The sequence below is a fragment of the Haliotis rubra genome, unplaced genomic scaffold, assembly GCF_003918875.1.
Source record: "Haliotis rubra isolate DU_JTF1 unplaced genomic scaffold, ASM391887v1 Scf220, whole genome shotgun sequence".
Taxonomy (NCBI): Eukaryota; Metazoa; Mollusca; class Gastropoda; order Lepetellida; family Haliotidae; genus Haliotis; species Haliotis rubra.
Window position 1 is genome coordinate 676,738 of NW_025766226.1, and position 27,385 is coordinate 704,122.

The following is a 27,385-nucleotide window of genomic DNA, read 5'->3' on the forward strand; positions in this document are numbered from 1 at the left end:
CAGCCCCGCGGTCTGGGGCGCCACCTCACTCTTTCTCTCATTCACTCACTCATCCAAAATCCAAAAACATTCAGGATACAAGACTGACGTACCAATAGTTTGTTCTCGAATACGTGGTAGTTCCTGAACACATCGCTTCCATAATAGATGGCACATTTGGGGTTAGTAAAATAGGATTAGTGTCACTCACTCATGAATGAATGATTTACGCCGTTTTAGCAATAATCCAGCCATATCACAGTTGGAAACGCTATGTACAATCTTTACACATATTATCAATTTTAGAAATCCATCGTGGCTCACTGCTGAAGATCTGGGTTAGAATTGGTCTTCAGTAACCCATGCTTGTCGCAAGTTGCCACTAACGCGATCGGGTGGTAAGGCTAGCTGACTTGGTTGACACATGTCATCGGTTCCCAATTGCGTAGATCGATGCTCATGCTGCTGATCACTGGATTCTCTGGTCCAGACTCGATTATTTACAGACCGCCGCAATATAGCTGGAATATTGCTGAGTGCGGCGTAAAACAAAACTCACTCACTGCGTGACGAGGCACCACTTTAAGTACTGTATCCAAAGCATGTACTCAATGCCAAAGTGAAAGGCGTAAAACAAGAATACATTCATGGGGGGTAGACATGACACAAATGGTGTTTTGGACCTATTTACTTATATCTGCAATCTTTCCACGATTATTTTCAGCCTTTGATAAAGTGAGTAATGTATATAGCTTCCCATGTCAGATGGTTTGGTATTTCAAGATATACGCTATCTGAGAAACAAACAGCCTTCTCCTGACAAATTTTAGATACAGCAACGATACAACGTATGGGTTAAATGAAACACGCGCATCCTCTTAAATAAAAGGGACAGAACATATACAGAATCACTATCACAAAGGAATGATATCAGGTGCGAAACACACACCAACACACCATTCCACGGTGTACCGACAGGGGCAATTTCCGAAATTGACAAATGTGTATTTCATTGTGTTCAGATGTCCTAGATTGGAGAGGATCTGGAGGTAACCACTGGAACGGTAGTGTGTAGAGTTCGGTTGTTTGATGAAGATACGGTCTCTCCCACTCTCTGTTGGCAAGATGACAATGCTTCGCTAAATTCACCGTTAGCCTACATTTACATAACCAACCCCATTAGCCTATTTCAGCACGAGGAGGAAATTGATTAAATCAGTACTAATTATTACAAAGTGGGTCAAAACGAGAAAGCTACTTCTTTTAGCGGAGCTGACATGGGTGCAAGATAGTTCTTTGTGACAAGGCCATATTCCTACGCGGAGCGTTACGACGTATTGATCTGCACCTGCAGCTTAGAGCAAAGCTCTTTTGAACTCTTCCACTGTAACAGTTGCTCCAGGTAAAAGTAACCTGTCCTTATAATGTCATAATCGGAACAATGCTCTATTTATCCTATTATCTATGCAATATCAGTGCTAAGCGTAGCTACAAATACATGGATATCTTCTTCTGTGCACTTGGGATATTGGTGACGACATGCTTCTTTGTTATGACTGTGGTCTAGAATACTGGTTGTTTTCTCCAGGATCTAGAATACTAACTAGTCACCTAATTGTTGTAGCTTGTCACCTGAATGTCGTAACTTGTCACCAATCACATAGATGCAGTAACTTGCTACACGTCACCTTAATATCGCAACTTGTCACTCATCGCATAGATGTAGTAACTTGCTACACGTCACCTTAATGTCGTAACTTGTAACTAATCACATAGATGTAGTAACTTGCTACACGTCACCTTAATGTAGTAATTTGTCACTAATCACATAGATGTAACTTGCTACACGTCACCTTAATGTCGTAACTTGTCACTAATCACATAGATGTAGTAACTTGCTACACGTCACCTTAATGTCGTAACTTGTCACTAATCACCTAAATTAAGTGACTTCCACGCGTCACCATAATGTAGTAACTTGTCAGTAGTCACCTGAGTGAATGGAGTAAACTGTCACCTGAATTTGTCACCTTGATGTCGTGATTAGTCACTGATCACCAAAATATAAAACATTGTTATTTATCGCCTAAATGTATAAACATCGCACCGGTGACCTAAATGCAGAATCTTGTTGCCAATCAGTAGTCACCTGAACTGAATACTCTGTCATCTTCATGCAGGTAACACTAATGTAGTGACTAATCACTAATCACATAACTATAGTACATTGTACCTATAAATTGTCATTAATCACCTAAATTGTAACTAGTCACCTGAATGCAGTAACTTGTCACTGGTCGTCTGCGTCAGCAATGACCCAAATGCAGTAACTTGTCAGTATAGTCACCTGAATGGAGTAACCAGTCACCCGAATGGAGTAACTTGTCACTATTCACTTGAACGTAGTAGCTTGTCACTAATCATGTAGTATCAGACACTAATCCAACGAAAATAGTAACTTGTCACAAGTCACCTGTTATACTAAATACTGCTCCCCTTACAACATATATAAAATGAAACGGAGCCCAAAACAATGGTTACTGTCCTAGTAGGAAGGTAATCTAGACTTGCCAAATCATTGTTAACTTGATTCGTCATTTTCCCATTTTCCCACTGCGGTTCCAGAGACAGAAGTCTGTCAGACAGACCCTAAAACAAACATAGAAAGCCCATGCAAGTCTAAAATATGTGGCAAGTCTAGATCAGGGCTCCTTTTCATTACATATTTTTTTAAATCATGAACTGGATTTTTTTCGGTAAAACATATTCATTTCAGAGACTAGTTGTTAGTCTACAGAGACAAATTTGAAGAACGTAGTCCCTGACTCAAAGAGAAGATGCTTCCACGTCCGAGAGCCCCCTCCCAGAGGTGAGATGCGGGATCTATTCCGCCGTCTGTGCCATGTCAGGCCTGGCGTGTGTATATACACATAGGAAGCCGGCACGTCTACTGACACACATACACAGCCCCAGCACCAGCCAGGAACTGGGGATAGAGGCAGCAGGTATACTGGGATTGACCTACTACTGGCTCAGTCTTTCAGCATTACATAACAGGGTTGTACTGAGAGGGATGACTGACTGTTGTACTGAGATAGATGAGTGACTGTTGTATTAAGATAGATGACTGACTGTTGTACTGAGATAGATGACTGATGTTGTACTAAGATAGATGACTGACTGTTGTACTGAGATAGATGAGTGACTGTTGTATTAAGATAGATGACTGACTGTTGTACTGAGATAGATGACTGATGTTGTACTAAGGTATATTACTGATGTTGTATTAAGATATCACTGACTGTTGTATTAAGATAGATGACTGACTGTTGTATTAAGATAGATGACTGACTGTTGTACTGAGATAGATGACTGATGTTGTACTAAGATATATCACTGACTGTTGCGATTATTGACTGTTGTACTAAGAGAATTGACTGACTGCTGGGAGAAATGAAGAAATGTTGTGCTAGGCGCGACGGATCACTGCTAAGAGAAACTGCAGACTGTTATAGTGAATTAAATGAACTGTGAACTGCCCAACACGATCTCCAAACCACGACGCTCTGCGACCAATATGAATTGTGACCTGTGCATTGTGACCTGTGCGTGACTACGTGGCCCCGTTATGCAGTATCATTAGGGGACGTTTCCTGTTCAGTCGATGCAACAAAACCTCACCAAACATGACACACAAGCGTCTTCTTAATTGGTGTCTGCCCGGGCAGAGGAAAATCCGCGTTTCGATCCCCGAAAGAATTCTACTACCACTTACCAAACCATGTGCCAACTAAATGCATGAATAACTGTCCATACATCCGTTCAGCAGGGCTTTAAAGCCCAACACTGCGAAAATACCCAAACCTGTCTCGCAATACGTTGGGACCGCTGCCGTGGTCACGAGGACAGAGTGTCTGGTCAGAGACCGGAAGGTCAGTGTCTCGTAATCCTTGACCACTTCACAACAGAGCTGATGCTTGTTATTACCCTGCCTGGCGCTAAGCATTAAGGGAATAAAACAAAAACTACTCGGTTCGGGGGTGAGTATACTGTGTGAGTGAGTTTAGTTTTACGCCGCACTATGCAATATTCCAGCTACAATGTATATGGCAGCGGCCTGTAAATAATCGAGTCTGGGCTAGAAAATCGAGTGATCAACATCATGAACATCGATCTACGCAACTGGGATACGATGACATGTGTCAACCAAGTCAGCGAGCCTGACCACTCGATCCCGTTAAGTCTTACGACAAGCATGGTTACTGAAGATCAAATCTAACCCGGATCTTCACCGGTCGAGTATACTGCGTCCGAGTGGGGTATTCATGTTGAAACACCTCACCTCACCTCACCTCACCTCACCTCACTTATAATAAAGACATAGAACACCCCCTCATGGATTAAATAGATTAAATAAATCCTCTAAATGAACGGCTAAATCTTATAAGGACGCAAACACTTGCTCAAAGAATCTTGTCAGTTCTGCTGTCACCAACTTCCCCAGTGCACAATTTCACGGACGCGTGACCTTTGGCGTCCCATTATTATTGCTGATTGATCGCTGGAACCACGTGGGCGGTCACCTAACGCGATATATTCAAAACATGCGTGAATGGAACAATGGTCATCTCATTGGACAGGAAACCAGGAGTCGCTTAGGTACGTACTGCCCTTAGAGGAAGTCTGTCTGCAAACGACTCGAGTTCCGAGCTTCCTGCTATATTCCCGCTGTATAAGGGCTCCGGAAACTAAAAATTCACGTCACACAGTGTAACCCTACGGGGATTCGAACCCGGTCACTCAGCGTCGGACGCGAACGCTTTAACCACTTGACGTCCGCGCTGCCATGGGATTGGGAGAGGAAAAGAGGCGGTTGGATTGCCTAGAGTTTCATGGGTTAGCTCATCAAACCGAAGACCCGGGTTCGATTCCCACACCGGTACAATGCGTGAAGTCAATTTCTAGCGTCAGCAGCTGTGATATTGCTGGAATATTGTAAAACACGTGGTAAAACTGAACTCACTCACTCTTAAACGCAAACACCAGTAGAAGCAAAATGTGGTTCCAGCACAAAAGAGTGTGTGTTATTTTGGCTTGTGGTTGTTTATGTTGGTAGGTAGATGTCGGTATTAATTATTGCAACGAAAACCGACAAAGGTGTGATTGCCTTTCATCGTTGTTTTCCATATTTGAACCATTCTACATCTGGTGCGGACATTAGCCAAATAAGAAACTAATTAATTTCCCTGAAGATGATTATATAACAAATGTCACTTATACACCACCCAAACATCTATCAAACGCATGAAAATACATCTTCAATGTATTTTGTAGAGTAAAAAATACATATGTACCAGATTAAAACCGATTCTACCAAACAAATTTGTAACTGAATATTTTTCGACAGGAAATAAGACTTCACGTTTTTAAATGTCATTTTGTTTAATTCATTCTGCACAGACATCTGCTTCCATTACAGCGTGGCCCAGTGCCATGTGCACGTGCAACCTAAGATCCAATTTCTTCCATCGCAAGTAATAAAAGGGTATTTGTACTTTGCGTCCTGTTCGCTAGTAGATGGGCGTGTCCCGACATACATTCCATACGTTGTTTATGGCTGGGCTGGGAACGGTGTTGACGAAACGAGGCCTGTGAACTTCAATATTAAGATCAAGACTACGTGAGCCATTGCTGGCAGCGTTACAGCTCCGGTCAATGTGTATGTCTAACTCGATATAGCTCCGTTCGAAAATTATGTAAGACCCTATGCATCTCATGGGAGGTGGGTTGCAGAATTGATTGTTGGGTAGATGGAGAGATGGTGAAAGACGAGTGGAGACACAGAGTAGTGATGGATAGAGAGGAGTGATGGAAAGCAGGTGATAGATGAAGAGATATGTGGGAGATGAAATGACAGGTAGTGGATGGAGAGATGGGCGGTAGATAGAGACTGGTGGGAGATGAAATGACAGGTAGTGGATGGAGAGATGGGCGGTAGATAGAGACTGGTGGGAGATGAAATGACAGGTAGTGGATGGAGAGATGGGCGGTAGATAGAGACTGGTGGGAGATGAAATGACAGGTAGTGGAGCAGGTAGTGGATAGAGATAGGTAGATAGAGACTGGCGAGAGAAGCAATGACAGGTGGTGGACGGAGAGATAGGTAAGTGATGACGTGACATACCTTAGATGGAGAGATAGGCGAGTGATGACGTGACAGGTGAGATATGGAGAGATAGGTGAGTGATGACGTGACAGGTGTTAGGAGAGATAGATGAGTGATGACGTGACAGGTGTTAGGAGAGATAGGTGAGTGATGACGTGACAGGTGTTAGGGGAGTGATGACGTGACAGGCCTTAGATGGAGAGATAGGTGAGTGATGACGTGACAGGTGAGAGATGGAGAGATAGGTGAGTGATGACGTGACAAGTGTTAGGAGAGATAGATCAGTGATGACGTGACAGGTGTTAGGAGAGATAGGTAAGTGATGACGTGACAGGTGAGAGATAGAGAGTGAGTGATAACGTGACAGGTGTTAGGAGAGATAGGTAAGTGATGACGTGACAGGTGAGGGATGGAGAGATAGGTGAGTGATGACGTGACAGGTGTTAGGAGAGATAGATGATTAATGACGTGACAGGTGAGAGATGGAGAGATAGGTGGGAGATGAAATGACAGGTGTTAGGAGAGATAGGTGAGAGATGAAATGACAGGTGTTAGATGGAGAGACAGGTACGTGATGACGTGACAGGTGAGAGATGGAGAGATGACGTATTCAGGTGAGAAGATGACGTGACAGGTGTTAAGACAAGAGATAGGTGAGTGATGACGTGGGCTGACAGGTGTTAGGAGAGATAGGGTGAGTGATGACGTGACAGGTGAGGGGAGATGGAGAGATAGGTGACGTGACAGGTGTTGGAGATAGGTAAAGATGACGTGACAGGTGAGAGGTGGAGGACAGGTAGTGATGACGAGGATAGATGAGTGATGACGTGACAGGTGTTAGGAGAGATAGATAAGTGATGACGTGACAGTGTGAGAGATAGGTGAGTGATGACAGGACGTGACGTGACAGGTGTTAGGAGAGATAGGCAAGTGATGACGTGACAGGTGAGAGATGGAGAGATAGGTGAGTGATGACGTGACAGGTGTTAGGAGAGATAGGTGAGTGATGACGTGACAGGTGAGAGATGGAGAGACAGGTGAGTGATGACGTGACAGGTGTTAGGAGAGATAGATGAGTGATGACGTGACAGGTGTTAGGAGAGATAGGTAAGTGATGATGTGACAGGTGTTAGGAGAGATAGGTGAGTGATGGCGTGACAGGTGAGAGATGGAGATATAGGTGAGTGATGAAATGACAGGTGTTAGATGGAGAGATATCTGAGTGATGAAATGACAGGTGGTGGACGGAGAGATAGGCGAGTGATGAAATGGCAGGTTGTGGATGGAGAGATAGGTGAGTGATGAAATGGCAGGTTGTGGATGGAGAGATAGGTGAGTGATGAAATGACAGGTGGTGGATGGAGAGATAGGTGAGTGATGAAATGACAGGTGTTAGATGGAGAGACAGGTACGTGATGAAATGACAGGTGGTGGATGGAGAAGTGGGTGGTAGATAGAGACTGGTGGGTGATGAAAAGACAGGTAGTGGATGGAGAGATGGGTGGTAGATAGAGACAGGTAAGTGATGAAAAGACAGGTAGTGGGTGTAGAGATGGGTGGTAGATAGAGACTGTTTGGTGATGAAAAGACAGGTAGTGGGTGGAGAGATGGGTGGTAGGTAGAGACTGTTTGGTGATGAAAAGACGGGTGGTGGGTTGAGAGATGGGTGGTAGATAGAGACCGTTTGGTGATGAAAAGACAGGTAGTGGATGGAGAGATGGGTGGTAGATAGAGACAGGTAAGTGATGACGTGACAGGTGGTGGATGGAGAGATGGGTGCTAGATAGAGACTGTTTGGTGATGAAAAGACAGTTAGTGGATGGAGAGATGGGTGGTAGATAGAGACTGTTTGGTGATGAAAAGACAGGTAGTGAGTTGAGAGATGGGTGCTAGATAGAGACTGTTTGGTGATGAAAAAGACTGGATGGAGATGGGTGGTAGATAGAGACTGTTTGGTGATGAAAAGACAGGTGGTGGATGAGAGATGGGTGCTAGATAGAGACTGTTTGGTGATGAAAAGACAGTTAGTGGATGGAGAGATGGGTGGTAGATAGAGACTGTTTGGTGATGAAAAGACAGGTAGTGAGTTGAGAGATGGGTGGTAGATAGAGACTGGTGGGTGATGAAAAGACAGGTAGTGAGTTGAGAGATGGGTGGTAGATAGAGACAGGTAAGTTGTGGTTACACATATGGTAAATGGAGAGACAGGTGAAAGATGGAAGAACAGGCGCGTTATGAAAGAGCAGGTTAGTTAGATGGAGATATTGGTGATACATCGACAGGTATGAAAAGATTAGTGTCGATAGAGAGACAGATGGTACATGGTGATACAGGTTGGTGACAGAGAGAGACAGATAGGTGGGGGAATGATGGGTGATCGATGAGAGACTGGTGGTAGACGGAGAGACAGGTGATAGAGGAAAGAACAGATAGATGATGGAGAAAATGGAGATACAGATGATTAGATGAAGATGACAGGTTATAAATGGTGAAATATGTGGGTGGCAGGGAGAAAGGTGGGTGGGGGAGAGACGGGTAGTGGGTTGAGAGATGGGTGGTAGATAGAGACCGTTTGGTGATGAAAAGACAGGTAGTGGATGGAGAGGGGGTTGATGGAGATGCAGGCGAGTTGGGGGAGATGCAGGTTGGTTGATGGAAATACAGGTGGGTTGATGGAGATGTAGGTGAGTTGGGGGAGAGACAGGTGGGTTGATGGAGATGCAGGTGAGTTGATGGAAATACAGGTGGGTTCATGGAGATGCAGGTGAGTTGGGGGAGAGGCGGGTGGGTTGATGGAGATGAAGGTGAGTTGATGGAAATACAAGTGGGTTGATGGAGATGCAGGTTAGTTGGGGGAGAGGTGGGTCGGTTGAAGAAAATACAGGTGGGTTGATGGAAATGCAGGTGAGTTGATTGAGATGCAGGTGCGTTGGAGGAGATGCAGGTGATCTGATAGAACTACAGGTGAGTTTATGAAGATGCAGGTGACAGGTTGGGAGACAGGTTGTAGGTTCAGAGACAGGTAATAGGTGGAGAAAAATGAATACATGAATAGACTGAATGGTAGGTTCTTGATACTATATTGTGATGAACTCAGTTTTCACCTCCAAGAACAGTAGGAACAAACGTTTTCGAAGTTATCCTTACCTTTCAGCGACTAAAACATGTACAGTCCAACACCGTTGTGTCCAACGTACGTTTATCTCGAAGTTTAAATGGGGTCTCCGCCCTTTCCTTATTTAGTCATCATCTGCAGTTGTCAGGAAACTCGGATATCTCGAAGTATTCACGCATATCCCTTAAACCTCCCACCACAACGATGTGGGACTGTTTATATACCAGGCTATTATGAATCGCCCAAGCCAATACCCTCTTGGATCTTCCGTAAATTCGATACATTCGGAAGATTAGTGGAGTAATTCGAGAGGAAAGACCAATATACCCTATCCTTCGAGTTATAACGCTGGAATGGATGATGTCCATCTCTGTCTCTCCGATTCGTGCACGTGTCACTGTTTAGGACTGGATCAAAACCTATATCATGAAATTGACATAGGCATGTAAAACATGGTACTGGAAAATCAATACTGGAAGTGTGTGGGATTTGTGCACGTTATGCTCGGGGCGCTTGTCTGTCACCGGGGTCATGCGCTGAGGTAATATGGGGTCGGGGTCGTCGATGAGGACCCTGGGGTCGTCAGGGAGTACCCTGCTGACAGTAGGCCGCTGTCACAATCACTGCTCGCAACGCGCAAGTCAAGGTTCACTATCACATCCACATTAAGTGAGAATATATTTACACTGTTACGTGTACGGAGAATCTGTTTACAATACAAACTAGCACAGTAACATTGTGTTTGGACCGCTCCAGGCTGACGACTCACTGACGTGATGCCCACCAGCACAGTTGATCTAATGAGATGATCTATTCATATGATGTTTACACACCGAGGTTCTATTTACATGTTTATCAGGCCAATGTTCTATCCACATGGTGTCTAATAGGCTCAATTCACATGACGTCTATGACATCGAGGTTCTATTCACATGACGTCTATCACATGAATGTTCTATTCACAATACTCTACAATACCACAATACCAAAGATCTATTCACATGATGTAAACCACATCGAAGATCTATTCACATGATACATATCACACCTGTGGGTATATTCACATACGGTCTACAGTACCGATGAAATATTTATATATATTCAATACCGAGGATAAATTCACATAACCTACGCCGTACCTTGAATCTGTTCACATGATGTATTCAATGCAATGATCAATTCACATTTGTTTACCATACCGAGGAACCAGTGGTGTCCCGCCATACCGATAATCTGTTCACGTGATGTACTCAATGTCAACTGTCAATAATGCGCACCATATCGAGAATCTGTTCACATGATACATTCAGTACAATGATCTATGCACATGATGTCTGATCTATGCACATGATGTCTATCATACAAAACTCTATTCATGCGATGTATTCAATACCAATGATCAATCATGTCTACCATACCGAAATCTAGTCACGTGACGTATTCTATGCTAAAGATCTATTATGTCTACCATATCGGTTTACATGATGTATTCAAAACAATGATCTATTCACATGAGGTCTACCATACTGAAAATCTATTCACGAGATGCATTCAATACCAATAGTCTATTATGTCTACCATATCGAGAATCTGTTCACGTGGTGTATTCAATACAATAATCTGTTCACCTGAGGTCTACCATATCGAGAATATATTCACGTGATGTACTCAATGCCAGTGATCAATTATGCATACCATATCGAGAATCTGTTCACGTGGTGTATTCAATACAATAATCTGTTCACCTGAGGTCTTCCATATCGAGAATGTGTTCACATGATGTATTCAATACAATTATCTATTCATATAAGGTCTACCATACTGTAAATCTATTCACGTGATGTATTCAATACCAACGATCAATTTATAATGATGTCCACAATATCGAGGATCTATTCACATGATGTTTAACAACACTCACAATCTATTCACACGTTTCTCTATCCACTCTGACAATGTGTTTACCCTAACGTTCATCCCTAATTAGCTTGAAGTCAATAAATGCATACACCGTGTCCGCCAGATCAATTAGCTTCCCTCCTACCGTACACTGTACAACTGTACAGACCGACATATATACCTAGAAATACCTGATAAAATATAAATCCGTTTTCCTCCGCTCTGTTTACTCAGGTCGTCATGTCAATGGAGATATCAATTTTTCCACAATGCAAATTGTGGATAAGGCTGCCAAACAAGCTAGGCAAATATCCAATACACGTACAACCGACCAAATACACGTCCAAAGATCATTGAATTTACGAGGGTCGAAATACGCATCGGGTAACAGCTGACAGACCTGAAATCGACGCATATCTTCGCAACTATGTTAATCTGCTAGCGACATGACTACACAGGGTGTTGACAACATGCGGAAATGTACCTGTCCCGAGGTCTGCGTGCATTTTAAGTCGTATGCAACATCTGTTCATTAGACGAAGAGGATGGTCGTTACTGCGGGGGTGGGGACATGTTCATGAACGTGACAATGTGATATTGTTTGTCTGAGCGTGTGTTATTGAAAACAAAAGGTTCAGCTATGTATAAATCCGCATGCGATTTCTCCCTGAAACACAGCATGACTTCAGTCATGAGACATTGAAAGAAATAATGATAAAACAATCAGTACAGCGCTTGCTTCATAAGAAATATAAAACATGAAGTTGTACAGTTCATACATATATAGATAATACAAAAATATAGAAAAAAGTGATTTTGACATCAAAGCATCCTTCGTCTTAATTAACAGCTGCTGAAACGATCGTTTCATCCGAGATGCATTATTGTCCCTAACGGTACAAATGATTGACCATTTTATAAATCAAACCTGTTATCTGATGTTATTGATAACAGTGATGAAGGAGAAGGACCGCGTGGACAACTTTATATCATCCATTTGTACGGCAACCTTGACCGACGAACAAGCCGCCAGGTGTTCGGGGCTCTCCGTGGTGGTGAAGGCTTAGGTCAACGCCAATTAAGAGCACCAGGAGGTATATTGGACAGGAAGGCCATGGGTGGGGGGAAGGGGTGAGTGGGCAGTGACGATGTTGTCCAGATTAACTGTTGCTGAATGAGCACTGCTAACTAGCTCGCTCTTACATTAGCATAATGATAAGATGGGAAATCATTCAAGATCGCCAGCACATGTGTTAAAGCTATCGCAATGATCAACCGGTTCAATACATCCCCCGTTCGTCACAGAAAACCCTATATTCAGCTTATCCCAACTGACACGGTGGGTTACGTGGCCTGGGAGCGAGCGAGCGACAGTTCCACTGGCATGTTGTTGGATACAGGCGTCAGGATTTCCCACACGCGAGAGATGCCTAGCAAGCGGCCATGATGCCATGGGATCGACCGGTTTTGCCGAGAATTGACAAGCTAGTACTGATTGCAAATGAAGAATGAATGAAAAAATATAGCCAGATCTCCATGAAGATTCCAACATCCTCGTAATGGATGAAATTCCCGTTTAACCTCCTAAGCGAGCCCATATCGGCAGGCAAGCTGTCGTCTGCTCGTGCTCCGATCTATACGATCATCTGTTTCCAAGAGGAAGCTTATGGGTGAGCGCCATGTGTTAGCACGAATGGTGTATGGCGGCTTGTTATTGTGTTCTAACGATCAGGCATTTGTTGATAAAATATAACACTCGGCACCGGTCACAGCACACAGAACACGAATAATACCGGGCTCCGTTCCCGAGGAACTGGAATCAGTTTCGGCGAAACGTCAGAACGAATTGACAACACTATCATTATAAATGCTATTATTAATGGAATATAGGCCAAAGCTGTATGGGGAAAATGTGCCGTTATTTCAGGGACGATGCTAGGCCACCTGTCGTTCCCCATTGATAGTTCTCTCCGTAGCTATGGCAACAGATATGTAAGTATGACCCCGGTTAGAGCTTGTGTATTGTAGAATTTACTTACCGAGTATACCTCTATAACGACCCGTGGTCGCCGATCAGTCCATCCTCGGCCTCCTGATTAGCTATCCTCTGTATACATCCGAACCGTGCCTTCAGCTTTCACAGTACGCTTCTCTTGTTTTGCCGCTTGAATACATCTACCCAATACACACGTTTACTTTAGTCCAAGAAAATCTAAGTCGGGAAAATAACACATAGCAAATATACAGATTCGATAGGAAAAAACCTGTGCATAAATCACCTCGAAGTGAAAGCGAGGCAGACTACAACGCGTGCAGTCTTGACGCTCACCGAGTCGAGGGAGGAAGTTGCAAGGTTACTCGAGACAGACTCGGCAATTCCCGGCTCCGCTCGCCGGCATCGATTCAGCAAGGTCTGATTATGATAATGAGACGCGAATAACTAGCATCCAGTGTTACTGCCAATCGAACTCTGTACAGAGAACAAGTGGGTAGCTTCCAGCGAAACGTAACGGACGGGCAGCGCTCCGGATTAAGTCATGTCACCGCTGTCTGTGACGGCTGGTACTGGTTTTAATTAATGTTTCATAATGAAACGGGTGACGAGGAATGTTTGGATGATTTGAATTAAACATTTATCTTCCGTTTGTATTGTGTTTAATTGCTATTCGTGTCATATGAGTACTGTTTGTGTTCTGTTGCTGCATTTATTGATGTGGTTTTGTTTGTTTTTATTTAAATAAACGATATTCATTACTCGCTTTAATAGACCGTGTAATTGGTTCGTGTGGTATAACAAATGAGTGAGTGAGTTTAGTTTTACGCCGCTATCAGCAATATTCCAGCAATATCACTGCGGGGACACAAGAAATGGACTTTACACATTGTACCCATGTGGGGAATCGACACCGGTCTCCGAACGAACGCTTTAACCACTATGCTATCCCACCGTGCCTATACATGTATGAATAGTCAATAAATGCATTGTTTATGAACGGGATGTAGCCTTCTTCATCTATGTGTCCTACTTAGACTTGTTGTCAAGCACTCGACCCAGAGGAGATAAGCGTACCTGTGTTCTACAATACCCCCCACCCTTCCAAATACGTTCGACATATCCGAACATTCGAGACACCCGAATATGGTTTACAGCAACGAAAAACCCCACAGTACAGTAAAAGAATGCTAAAAAAGACAAGTGCTGAAATACGATATGTAAAAAGAAATAAAACAAAAGCAAACCTCTTCCTTAAATTACTCAAGCGTATGAAACTTTGGGACACCCATTTGATATCCTGAGGGGGAGGCAGGATAAAGCTGTAACAAAATACTGAAATTGAAATTAAAACCTAGAGTCTAAATATATTTTATTTTTTTGTTAGGCAACTTCTTCTTTTTCGACATTCTAAAGCATGTTATATTTTTCAAAAAACAATCTACCACAATTTCTTTCAGTTAATAAAATTCCACAATATTTCTCAAAATACAATGAATAATTTTAAGAACAATAACAATTTTTGAAAAACAAATAACACCATTAAGACAAAAGGAAAATCTTTCGAACACAAAAAATCGAAAATCAGAAAAATCATGATAACTATATTTTACTTTTGTTTCTTTCAGATAGTATACAAACTGAGGGTAATGTATTATGTTAACGGTCTGACATTAGATGTTTTTCAAGGGATTACATTTCGCTGAAAGTGAGTGCTCTTTGTAAAATGTTGATGTGAACATCTCATGGAACATTGAATACAATCAATAAACAAACAAACGCGTTTGCTCTAATGTCATGACAAGGATAAACATCCCTTGAAGAGTAAATCTTCAATCAATTTTATTCCGTCTTTTAGGCCACATGGCCCATAGTACAATTGTATTGTAAGATATACAGTCGTTGTCACATGACCAAAATTACATTAAGAAGATCTTAAGCTAAATATTTTTAGCAGATCTATAGATGTTAAACGTAATATATTTACATCAGGTGTGTTTAATATTTGTTGCAAAGTTAATCTAGTTTTACAATATTTTTTTTATGGACAAAAAGTATTTATTACGGAGCAGAAAATATCTATTACAGATAAAGAAAACATGGTATTCATTGTCTACAACATTCATATCACAGTGCAAATAAACAGATTCTATATGAGAATTATCAATTGAATTTCGTTTTACGTTGTTGATTTACCCTGAAATCATGAAGAGATATACGAAATTTACACATCGATCTAACTAAGTTTCTAGTTTCAAGTTTATGGATATATGTTTCGCATTGGAATAAGTTCTTTATACTAGAATAGTGTGACAAATATGATGATGATTCAATACTTTGCTGGAGGATTGAATGTACATATCAATCAAACGTCTTCTGAAAGTAGATATAAAAATAGTGGCATCACCAACATCTTGCATAATCCATACATAGCTAAAACCGCTTGTAAATAACATCTCACGAACGTGAGAAACCCAGTTAATTTTACCATGTTCGTCATGTAATTTAAGCATTTCATAACAATGTAAAGGATGACGTGAAACATTCATTCTTAGTAACTTAATCCAATATTTTATAACTTTTATCTGTGTTTTTATGAATAAACAGTATCGTCCGGTTTCTCCAAGAATAGCTTTGTTTGCAGCGTATTTACCCACCCCAGAAATCTTTTGAGGAAGCTTGTTTGTACTGGCTCTATAACTTCGTGGTATTTTACCCCCCAGATTTCTGACCCATATGTGAGAATAGGAGATATTTTGGAATCAAATATTTTACAGGCAGTTTGAAAATCAATATGTCTATTGTTATTCAACAAAATCAACACTGGTTCCATTGCTTTACGTGCTTGCATAGCCAAAGTTTCACAGGCCTTTGTCCATATCAATCTTGAGGAAAACACAATACCCAAGTACTTGTAATAAGTTACAGTTTCAAGATTTATGTTACTATAAGTCCATTTTTCATGTTTGGAAAGTATACCTCCATTTCTGAAAACAATGATTTTTGATTTGTCTAGGTTTACACCCAGTCCCCATTTCGAACAATACTCAAATAAGACATCTAATTGCCTTTGTAGGCCAATAGTGGAAAACGAAAATAAAACAACATCATCTGCAAATAACAACAACATTAAGTCGCCAATACTCTGGTTAACAAATATACTGTAATTGCAGGCTTTATAAATTTCCTGTACAAGTTCATTGATAAAAAATATAAATAGTACAGGGCTTAAAATACACCCTTGTTTAACTCCAGCTGATGTACTGAAAGAAGTTGTCTTATGATTACAAACTTTAACAGTTGCTTTTACAGAGGAATACATGTTTTTAAGACATTATAGATTTTACCATGACATCCATTTTTCACAAGGAGATATAACAATTTTCTTCTGTCAACGAGGTCAAAGGCCTTTTTCAAAATCTATAAATGCACAGTAAAATCTACCTTTGTGCTTACTCAGATATCTTGTACATAAGGCCTGTAAAGTAAATACTCGGTCTACAGTGGAATACCCTGGGCGAAAAACACAGCTTGAGATTCAGCAATTAGTTCATTAATATCTAACCAGATTCTTAAACGTTTTTCTATAATGGATGTAAAAATCTTACCACAGCAGTTCAGGAGAGATATGCACTTGTAGTTGTTTGGGTTATATCTTGACCCTGATTTAAATAACGAGATTATCATACCAACGTTCCAGCTATCGGGAAATACGCCACTATCCAAGATTTTATTAAACAATAAGAGAAGAAAAGGTAAGAAATATGAACTACTAAGCTTTAGAAATTCAGGTGGTATACCGTAATCACCAGGGGCTTTACCTGGTTTTAAGTCCCGAATACTGTCAAGTAACTCTTTTCCTGTGATTACACTATTCAATATGTCATTAGTAAGGTCTGTTGGGAGATTATCACAAAATTCACAGGTGTGGTTATCGATAAAACTATACACTTCTTCATCGAAACAGTTATTTTCGGGATTTTTCTTTGGGTTGAGTAAATCAGCAAAGTAGGAAAACCATACATATGGTGTAATATTGCTCATTCCTTTATCTGATAACAATCGGCGTTTTACGGTTCTCCAGAAAACTTTACAATGATAAACTTGAGGTACGGAAGGAAGTAAACGTTAAATCCGTCTGTGGTGAATTTCAACAGTTCGTGTGCTTACAAACGTGATAAACGAGAGTGTGTATAATCTCCTCCCACTACACTGTAGTCACGAGTGAGTATGGTTAAATCTATACATTAGTCATAGCCATATCGCGTCGTGCGAGCTAAAATGGGGGAACCCGAAGTGTTACATGTATTTATTGTAACTCGTGTATTTCCATGAACTGAACAACTTTGAACAATAAGAAGGCGAATATGGGATTCAAACTCACAATCCTAGGTTTCTGGCATGCCTATGAACGGACGCAACCCCGTTGAGCAATTTGCCTTAAACGACAAGAGAACCGGTGACACCACCCACCACATCACCACTCCCCCTTCCCAAACCTGACGCACATACATCAACGCAAAACTTTGTACCGTACTCGTCCAAGTATGTCTCTCAGATCCTGTCGTCTCAGACCCGTGAAGGTCCGGGTTAGAATATTAATCTTCAGTAACCCATGCTTGTCGTAAGAGGTGACTAACGGGATCGGGTGGTCAGGCTCGCTGACTTCGTTGACGCATGTCATTGGTTCCCAATTCGCAGATCGATGCTCATGCTGTTGATGATTGTCTGGTCTAGACTCGATTAGTTACAGACCGCCGCCATATAGTTGGAATATTGCTGAGTGCGGCGTAAAACTAAACTCACTGACTCACTCCCTGCCGCCTTATGGCTTGAATATTGCTGAATGCGGCGTAAAACTAAACTCACTCACTCACTCCTATTGTCTCAGACCCAATGCCGATGCGACGTACATTCCAAGTCACTCACTCACTCACTCACTCAAACCCTAGGTTATAATTTAAAATGGAGTGGAACTGAAGTCTAGATTAACTGGGATGTTCCAGACTGCGACAATCGCCAACAGCTGAAGGGATGGTGTAAATCCAGTTAGGGTCCATGCAGGTAGCAAAAGTAATGTAAGTCCCCATGGTTCCTAGTATGGTGATCTACCTTCAGTTGTTGGCGATCTATAGCCCGCTTTTATATTGTATTGTCTTCGTTTTAGACTCCATCTGTGATACTCTAGTTATTTACAGTCCTTCGATGACTGATTATTTAGTAACTTTAATTTATTGTTTATGTAAAACATTTCTCGTCACTATATGGCTGAAATATTGCCGAGGTGACGTTAAATTCTAACTCACTCACTCACTCACTCCAGACTGCGTCAACTCTCCTCAGGCTGCCTCAGCTCTACTGAAATTTAGAATTGTTTCTCACAGTTGTTGGATTATACCTATTCAGTATATATTATTTTAGACATATTTTGTTAAATATGCAACATTTATTTCCGGACTAAATGTTAGTCTAACACAGCCCATGAATATTTTTAATTTTTATTATACATAATATAAATGAATAGTATAAATGAAATGCGTTTTAAAATCTGATATTGTTGAATTGTGTTTAAAAAAGGAAATTCATGAGTCCCCTTAAAATCTATTTAATCCTAACACGACCATCTTCAACATTTCTGAAAACAAATTTAAATCCGGGTGGGAATTTCACACGAGAATTTCCCTTATCAAGGAAATAAATGTTATAAATATCCGTTTCGCGTTGGAATCCTCCTTGTGAATTCGAACCCCTGTCGGTCACTGTAGTTGTGTGTAATCATCTAAACTCTGTCAAAAAGAAACGCAACCCCTGTATTTTAGAGATTTTGATCTGAAGTTTTAGGACGACACGGCATTTTTATTATTTAAGACAGAAGTCTGAAATTTGGCAGAATAATAACCCAGATGGGCATGTTTAAAATTGTCATTTCAAAAGTCATCTCACAGACACCAGTTTGTCACCAGGGGGGCGTCTGTCTCAGTATCTCGTATGAGCACCACGCGCTGCAATCACTGCACGGCATCTCCTTGGACAAGAACGGATAAGACGCCGGATTCTTTCCTGGGGAATGGCTCTCCACTCCTCCTGCAGTGCAACGGCGAGCTGTTGCAGCGTCTGTGGCGGCGGCTGACGTTGACGTACGCGTCGATCCAGAGTATCCCACAGGTGTTCAATAGGGTTGAGGTCTGGTGATTTAGAGGGTCATGGCAAGACATTGACGTTGGAATTCTGCAGAAAGTTCATTGTTGCACGTGCAGTATGAGGCCGGGCGTTGTCCCGTTGAAAAATCTGTGTCTGTTGGTCAATAATCGGGAGAAGGTGAAGCTCTAACACGTGGTTGATGTAACGTTGGGCTGTCAGGTTCCCTGGAACGATCACCAAGTCAGATTTCTGGTTGTATGAGATGGTTCCCCAAACCATGACGCTTTCTCCGCCAAATCTGTCCACCTGTCGGACGCAGATGGGCGCTAAACGTTTATGACGTCTCCTATACAGACGCTGTCTTCCGTCGTGACGTTGCAAAAGAAAACGTGATTCATCAGAAAACCAGATTCGCCTCCAGTTTTGTAAAGTCCGTATCCTTACGTTGTTGCACCACCTGAGTCGTCGGCGTCGATGTAGGGGCGTAGTACAGGTCCAACAACTGGTCTACAGGCACGTAAACCCGCTTCTTTCAGACGGTTCCTAATCGTTTGAGCTGACACTCTCCTCAAACCTGGTATTTGTGTGGCAGTCACGGTTGGTAGGGCATGCCGATTACGCAGGTGATGGACCCGGATGTACCGATCTTGAAGGGGGGTCGTGATTCTTGGCCTTCCACTTCTCGGGCGATCGTTGGTCAAATTGAAGTTGTTGTAGCGGCTCCAAAGTCGGGATATCGTTGTTTTGTGAACATTTAGGTGCCGTGCAACAGTTCCAAAACTTTCTCCGGCTTGAACACGACCAATGGCGATATTTCGGTCGGCAGCACTCAATCGTGGCATTTTAACACAGCTTTTCGGCGACAAATGAATGAATATAATACGGAAGCACATGGGCTTTTATACACCCCTACATTAACTGCCATTTTCATGATTTGCATGTGTTTTTTTTGTGCGAAGTCACCATGAGGGTCATTTCATGCGTTGTGACGGAATAAGCAATAAAATACACTTATGCGTACAAATGCAGTTGTTTGGATGGTAATCTTCATCTATTACGTGTATCATTTCAATACATTCGAATAAAATTTAGTTTGGAAGCAATAACTTCATTCAAACGAATTTTTCATATCTGAGGACAGGGGTTGCGTTTCTTTTTTGACAGAGTTTATGTCTGTAATTATCTATTCATCCTGAATCCTTATATTTACCTTATTGGTTAGGTGCGCTGGATATTATGTGAATGTTGTTTTACGCCGCTTTTAGCAATATCACGGCCGGCAACAAGAGAAATGACCCTCACATATTGTTCCCATGTCGAACCCGGGAGATGGGCGACTTTAACCACATGGCTACCTCACCGCCCCGAAAATCTGAGGTTTTGTTGTTGTTGTTGTTGTCAAGTGCCGCCCTCAGCAATATTCCAGCTATATGACGACGTTCTGTAAATATTCGAGTCTGAACAAGACGATCCAGTGATCAGCAGCATTTATGCATCAATCTATATGCATCAACCACGTCAGCGACCCTGACCCCCCGATCCCGTTAGTCGCCTCTTACGACAAGCATGGGATACGGAAGAACATTTCAAACCCGGATCTTTACGGATCCTGTTATATGAGTGTATTATTTGTGTGTATAACACATCCTCGTAAAAATAGACTAGGTGGCATTTATAAGTCGGTGCGACGTCAACTTTAAGCCCGCTCGCCCAGGATATTTGTCTGGGGAAAGGTAGTCTGTCATACAGACCCTGAAAATATATCCAAGAAAGCCCATGCAAGTCTAGAATATGTGGCAAGTCTAGATTTCCACACTTTCTGCAAATGAAGAAAGTCTCAGGACCTTTTTTCACTATATTTTATGATTATTAATTATGAACCGTATTTTCTGTAAGTTATGTTCATTTCAGAGAACCGCCATATAGCTGGAATAATGCTGAGTGCGGCGTAAACCTAATCTCACTCATTTCAGAGATAAGATGTTAGTCTTAGGGAAAGGGTGATATGAGTCATATGCAGATTGGGAATGGGCTGCGAAATAGTTTTCATTTTGTAAAAAAAGAAATGCTTCAATGTTTCAAATTAAATGACTGCGTAATTCTGAAAAGTTCTGTGAACTAAGCTCACCGCATTTCCAGCAAACAAGGACTGATTGATTGAGTGAGTGAGTGAGTATTGTTTTACGCCGCTTTTAGCAATATTCCAGCAATAACACGGCGGGGGACACCAGAAATGGGCTTCACACATTGTACCCATGTGGGGAAGGACTGATTGAACATGAGTTAACCAGAGTTAATGAAGGATAACGTAAGACCTAAACTAGAGCGCATAAATGCGTCCATTGTCATATTAGCACATGGCAATCAGGAGAACATACATGATATCATAATGAATTTTGGTGGTGGGGTTAAAGCATTCGCTATTATCGCCGAAGACCCGGGTTCGATTATGGTGTGAAGCCATGATATAGCTGGAATATTGATAACAGCGTCGTAAAACTAAACTCACTCACTCACTCCTTATGAATTGATATGATAAAACCGAGTGCTGAAGTTTTACGCACTGTTTCAGCAATACGAGGGACAGTCAAAAAGTAGTCGGCCTGACCTAGTAAATGATACAAATGCAGCTGTTTTTATGTTTTATTTTTCTACATATTATCTGTCAACCTCAAGCAAATTGGTTTTGCTACGTTCCAGCCTTACGATCCCCATTTTGTTTGAAATTTGATCTAGGTACCCCCCAAAAGCGCAAAATCTGCAATAAATGCACCACAAACTTCAGGTAACAAAATATGCAAGAAACATTTTGTGTGTTTGAGATAGGTAGACGTCCGCTAGAATCAAATTGAGATATTAAAGTGCATAAAAAAGCAATTTGAAAGTACAATCGCTTGTTAAAGTGATTTCCCCCTTCATGTTTACTGAAACAGCTTGTTTTGGAGACACTACCCACCCCCTTTCAGACGACGAAATCATAAGGACATAACTTATTCTAATGTTTTCACTTATTCACACATGATGCTAAAGGTTCAAAGTAAATACTGAATGGTCACACAAGGGTCAACTCTCAGTATATTGTAAACAGGGCCAGCTTGAATATCTGGACACAATGGTTTTGAAAGACTAAAATGGGAGCGTCCTTAAAAGAAACAGCCCCCGACTAAATATGAATCAAGCAATCCAAAGCTTTGACTCTTGATTATGACGGAAAGTTATCCAATACTATACTAACATATTTTATATGACATTATCTGAGGGCATACCATTATCCAAGAGGTACTAAATGACGGATCGTTTTTCATTTTCTGCATTTTTTCTAGAATTATTATACCCCAATGTGTTGTGATGACTAATATCTCGTTAATCACATTACCCACATATGTGAAATTTTTTATACGGCTTTGCTAATGATTCCTACAAACTAAAATGGAAGCTTTTCAAACATTGGACATCGAGAATATAGTTAGGCCGACTACTTTTTGACCGACCCTCGTACCACGGCGAGGGACACCGGAAAGGGCCTTCACACATTGTACCCACAATTAGGAGTGAGTTTAGTTTTATGCCACACTCAGCAATATTCCAGCTTCTCCGATATCAGTCATTAAAAACGCCAAGTAAGAAACCAGTAACGCGAACATCAGAGATGGCAAATCGTCATCTAAGTTTTATAACTGATTCTAAAGTATAACTTTCCAGAACGCATATCAAAATGCATATGTGCTGTAAATTCTTAGGTATAATTTAATATATTACAGTGCTTTTCTTCATTATTGGATCAATCAGCAGAATTAATTAACTTTAACGGCAACAGGGCCGATCTAGAGTTGATCAGTCGGATCGAGCAGCTCGGGTCAGCCGAAGTATGATATCAATCAGTTGGTATGTGCTTACATTGGTTAACCAAATTTAATTTCGGTCATTCTCTGGTCAACACGCGTTCACCAGGGTCGTCAAGGAAAGTTCTCTTGATATGGACTGAAGACATGACCCCGAAAACGAGGATTATTATCCGAAAGATTTACGATACAAGAGTATCGTGTAGGAAGGGCATACGTTAGTCTGCCTGTCGGACCCTAGAGAATATATTAAATAGGAGTCTTACTCAAGTCTAGAATGATGGTTAAGTCTAGACTGCCACTGCTCAAGGGAATTAAAGATTTGTGCTGGGTTTCACTTGGATTTGGTTTGTGTATAAGTTATATTTTTTCACTTAAAGCTTTATTTCTAGAACTATATGTCAGCCTAGATATTTGCTGACACACTATATGTCTGGGGTGTTACTGACATTAACAGAGGTTTTCGAGTAACTGAGATAAACAGGGACGTTACTGCGATTGAAACATGTTTGAGAGTAACTGAGAACTACACGTATTTTGGAAGTTACTGAGATTAATTGGTGTTTGGGAGTGATTGAGATTAACACGTTTTCGGATGGTGCTAAGATTAACAGCTTGGGACGTAACTGAGATTAACACGTTTTGGTGAGTAATTTAAATTGGATGAGTAACTGTAATCCGAATTAGCGAACTTATTGGACTTAGACTCAGTCATTGGATACTGGCAAGCAAAAGGGAGGCAACTCATGACATCAGGAAATCACACATCAAGTGAGGTGAGGTGAGGTGAAATTGGGCTTTACGTCGTGCTTGAGAATATTTCGCTCATATGACGACGTGCATGCGTGTGCATGTGTATGTGTGGCTGCTTGTACTAGCCCAGACTTAACCTGGTTTTATAGTGCTAGCCCACTGAGATACCATGCCGCAGTGAAGCATATATACCCCACTCAGACACATTATACTGACTCCGAGTCGACCAGTCCTTGTTGTACCCATTAATGCCGAGCGCCAGGCAGGGACCAACAAGTACCATATTTTAACGTCTTTTGGTATGACGCGGTCGGGGATCGAACCCGCGACCTTCCGCTCTCCGGGCGGACGCTCTAACCACTACACCACGGAGGCGGTCCACACAGCAAGTACCTTTGGTAGTAATAAATATTCCATGCAACTGTGCAAGGATAGTAATGAAATAATTAAAAACAGTACTAAATTCCCCGGAAACGAAAGCAAACGTCCATGTTTGATCGTGGCTAAAAGTAAACTAAAACTAAAAGGTTATTTTATGGTCACGTGTTTGATATCATACCTGTGTATTTCGTCTTGCGTTTGCAGTGTTTTGGCAACTGTTGAGTCTAGCAACGTTTTAATACCATTTGTAATGTTTCGGGCAAATCCAATTTAATGTGTATACAAAGTCATTCCTGGCAGTTTATGATAGTGATGTAAATATTCAAAATGGAGTGAGTGAGTGAGTTTAGTTTTACGCCGCACTCAGCAATATTCCAGCTATATGGCGGCGGTCTGTAAATAATCGAGTCTGGACCAGACAATCCAGTGATCAACAACATGAGCATCGATCTGCGCAATAGGGACTAGGGAACCGATGACATGTGTCAACCAAGTCAGCGAGCCTGACCACCAGATCCCGTTAGTCGCCTCTTACGACAAGCATAGGTTACTGAAGATCAATTCTAACCCGGATCTTCACGGGTCTTCAAAATGGAATGTGCTGGTGTGACGTCCTAGTATTATTCGAGCTTATTCAGCAGATCATAGGGGCGCAGGTCTCAGGCGCCCAGCCTGGTTCCCGGGGTCTGTTGCGCCTGCGCTAACGCGCCGACACTCGAAGTGTCTAGGTTATGTTTCTACTTTTGCCAGCACATTGCTCAATAACTTCATCAAAGTGGTAAATGGCTGAGAGCTACATCTCCTATATTTAAGTTGACACGCCGTATATAACAGGAATTGGGGCGGTGGGGTAGAATTGAGGTTAAAGCGTTCGCTCATCACGCCGAAGGCACAGGTTCTATTACCCACAAGTGTACAATATGTAAACTTTAAGCTAATTTCTGGTGTCCCCCGCCGTGATATTGCGAGAGCAATGCTAAAAGCAGCGTAAAACCCAACTCACTCACTCACTATAACTAGAGTACGCTTTTTTAAGCGACTTTAAACCCAACTCACCCACAACTACAGGAAAACCATATACTTGCCTCTGATTACTATTATGAATATGTATATGAGCATGTTCTTCATGGCTCTCGCATGTATAATCATAATTCTTCAACACGCGAATCCGCGTTAATTAATTAGCCCTAATTACCCCAACAAATCTTGTTCATCGTGCTGTTGTTTATAATGGAGTGGCGTCAATGGAAAACCCTCATGCGTAGGTCTACTCAGGCAATTACTTCACTACATTGTTTTCCGCTGTTTGTAATTACTATCAGACCATATGACCTTTTATTCATGTCACGTCCTGTCAATGGAGACAAATTGAATACTAGCGTACAGTGAAACCTGAGGATTGAAACATAAACTGAAGCGGAAAAGAAAGTATACACTTAAGCTTGAAACTGGATTTCACAATGCGTTACTGGACTGAATTGCAGAAACACTGAAAACTTAAGGTCAAAAATGGAGCTTTGATTCCCGATACATCACCATCGAATAACTACTTCTTGATTGTTTGCCTGGACGAATTATCTGGAAATAAATACTTTTTTAAACAGCAGTGAGTGAGTGAGTTTAGTTTTACGCCGCTTTAAGCAATATTCCAGTAATGTCACCAAAAACGGGATTCACACATTGTCCCCATGTGGGGAATCGAACCCGGGTCTTCGGCGAAGGCTTTAACCACTAGGCTACCCCACCGCCCTTTATAAAAAGTAAGGGCTTGGTGGAGATCAATTCTAACCCGGATCTTCACGGGTAATAGTGACTATAGGCAAAAACGAAAAAGGCACTTCTTCTTACAACTGTAAGCGCCGAAATTCGCTGTTGAGTCCTGCCAGATTCACACACTCACTCACTCACCAGCTTGTTGATGGCATACATTTACCTAGACAATTACCCGTAAAGATCCGGGTTAGAATTCATCTTCCGTAACCCGTGCTTGTCGTAAGAGGCGACTAACGGGATCGGGTGGTCAGCCTCGCTGACTTGGTTTGACACATGTCATCGTATCCAAATTGCGTGGATCGATGCTCATGTTGTTGATCACTGGATTATTTACAGACCGCTGAGTGCGGCGTAAAACTAAATTCACTCACTCACTCATTCACTCACTCACTTACCTAGACAGATGTTTCCTGTCATTTTTGTTCAGCCCATGCAGTATAGAATTTCGAGACATCCCGATTGCTAATAGTGAAATTACAAGGTGTCATATATCTTAAACAAATATCAAATTAGTTCCGACTGATGTTGTAATTAAAACTTGCGTGCAAGGACTAGACATCCATATGAAACTGTATATTAAGTCAAATAGGAAATGGATTACAGCTAACCCTACTGTACCAATGCTGTGGAAGTGTGCTGGAAACACGCGCTCTCTTTACACGTGGGATGTTTATCTGTAACACGAGCGCAACGTTTGAAGTGATGATAGGTATTACGTACATCGGATACCTACCTACACAGACAATTTAATCTACCCAAAGGGAGATAATCCGTTGACGGGATATTATTGAATTTCTGAAATAGTCTCTTCCCTAGATTGCCATCGATTATGAGATCGATATGATTCTGCCACAAAGAGCTGTTGTTAAAGGGACAGTATTCTCCTTGATGTCTCTGGACGGTTTATTTAGGATTCCTCAAGGCCCTACAAAGGTGGGCAAGGTGTATCAAGAATAGTTTGTATAGTGATGTGTTATGCGTGATTGTACGGTGAAGGTTGGTGAATTATTGTTTGCGATATTGCGTAAATGTAATAAATAGTTGTTTTCCAATAAAACAGATTCCGTTGGGCACAGTAGCGGAGAATGCTGTGTGGATGGATCACGGGAAGTTAGTGATTACAGCGTAATACTGTGTAGGGTAGTTTAGTTCAGGACTGTGTAGGGTAGTTTGGAGCAATATTGTGTAGGGTAGTTTAGTTCAGGACTGTGAAGGTAGTTTGGAGCAATATTGTGTAGGGTAGTTTAGTTCAGGACTGTGTAGGGTAGTTTGGAGCAATATTGTGTAGGGTAGTTTAGTTCAGGACTGTGTAGGGTAGTTTGGAGCAATATTGTGTAGGGTAG

General features: G+C 41.7%; 1 protein-coding gene across 1 annotated transcript in view; it reads right to left on the minus strand.

Annotated features, from left to right (window-relative positions):
• LOC124277351 (regulator of G-protein signaling rgs-2-like) overlaps nt 1-13,562 on the minus strand; it is a 126,320-nt gene extending 112,758 nt beyond the window's left edge. Inside the window, exon 1 of the mRNA XM_046713006.1 lies at nt 13,199-13,562. The gene's annotated coding sequence lies outside the window, so the exon portion shown is untranslated. The remainder of the gene's footprint in view (nt 1-13,198) is intronic.
• Nucleotides 13,563-27,385: the final 13,823 nt, after the last annotated feature.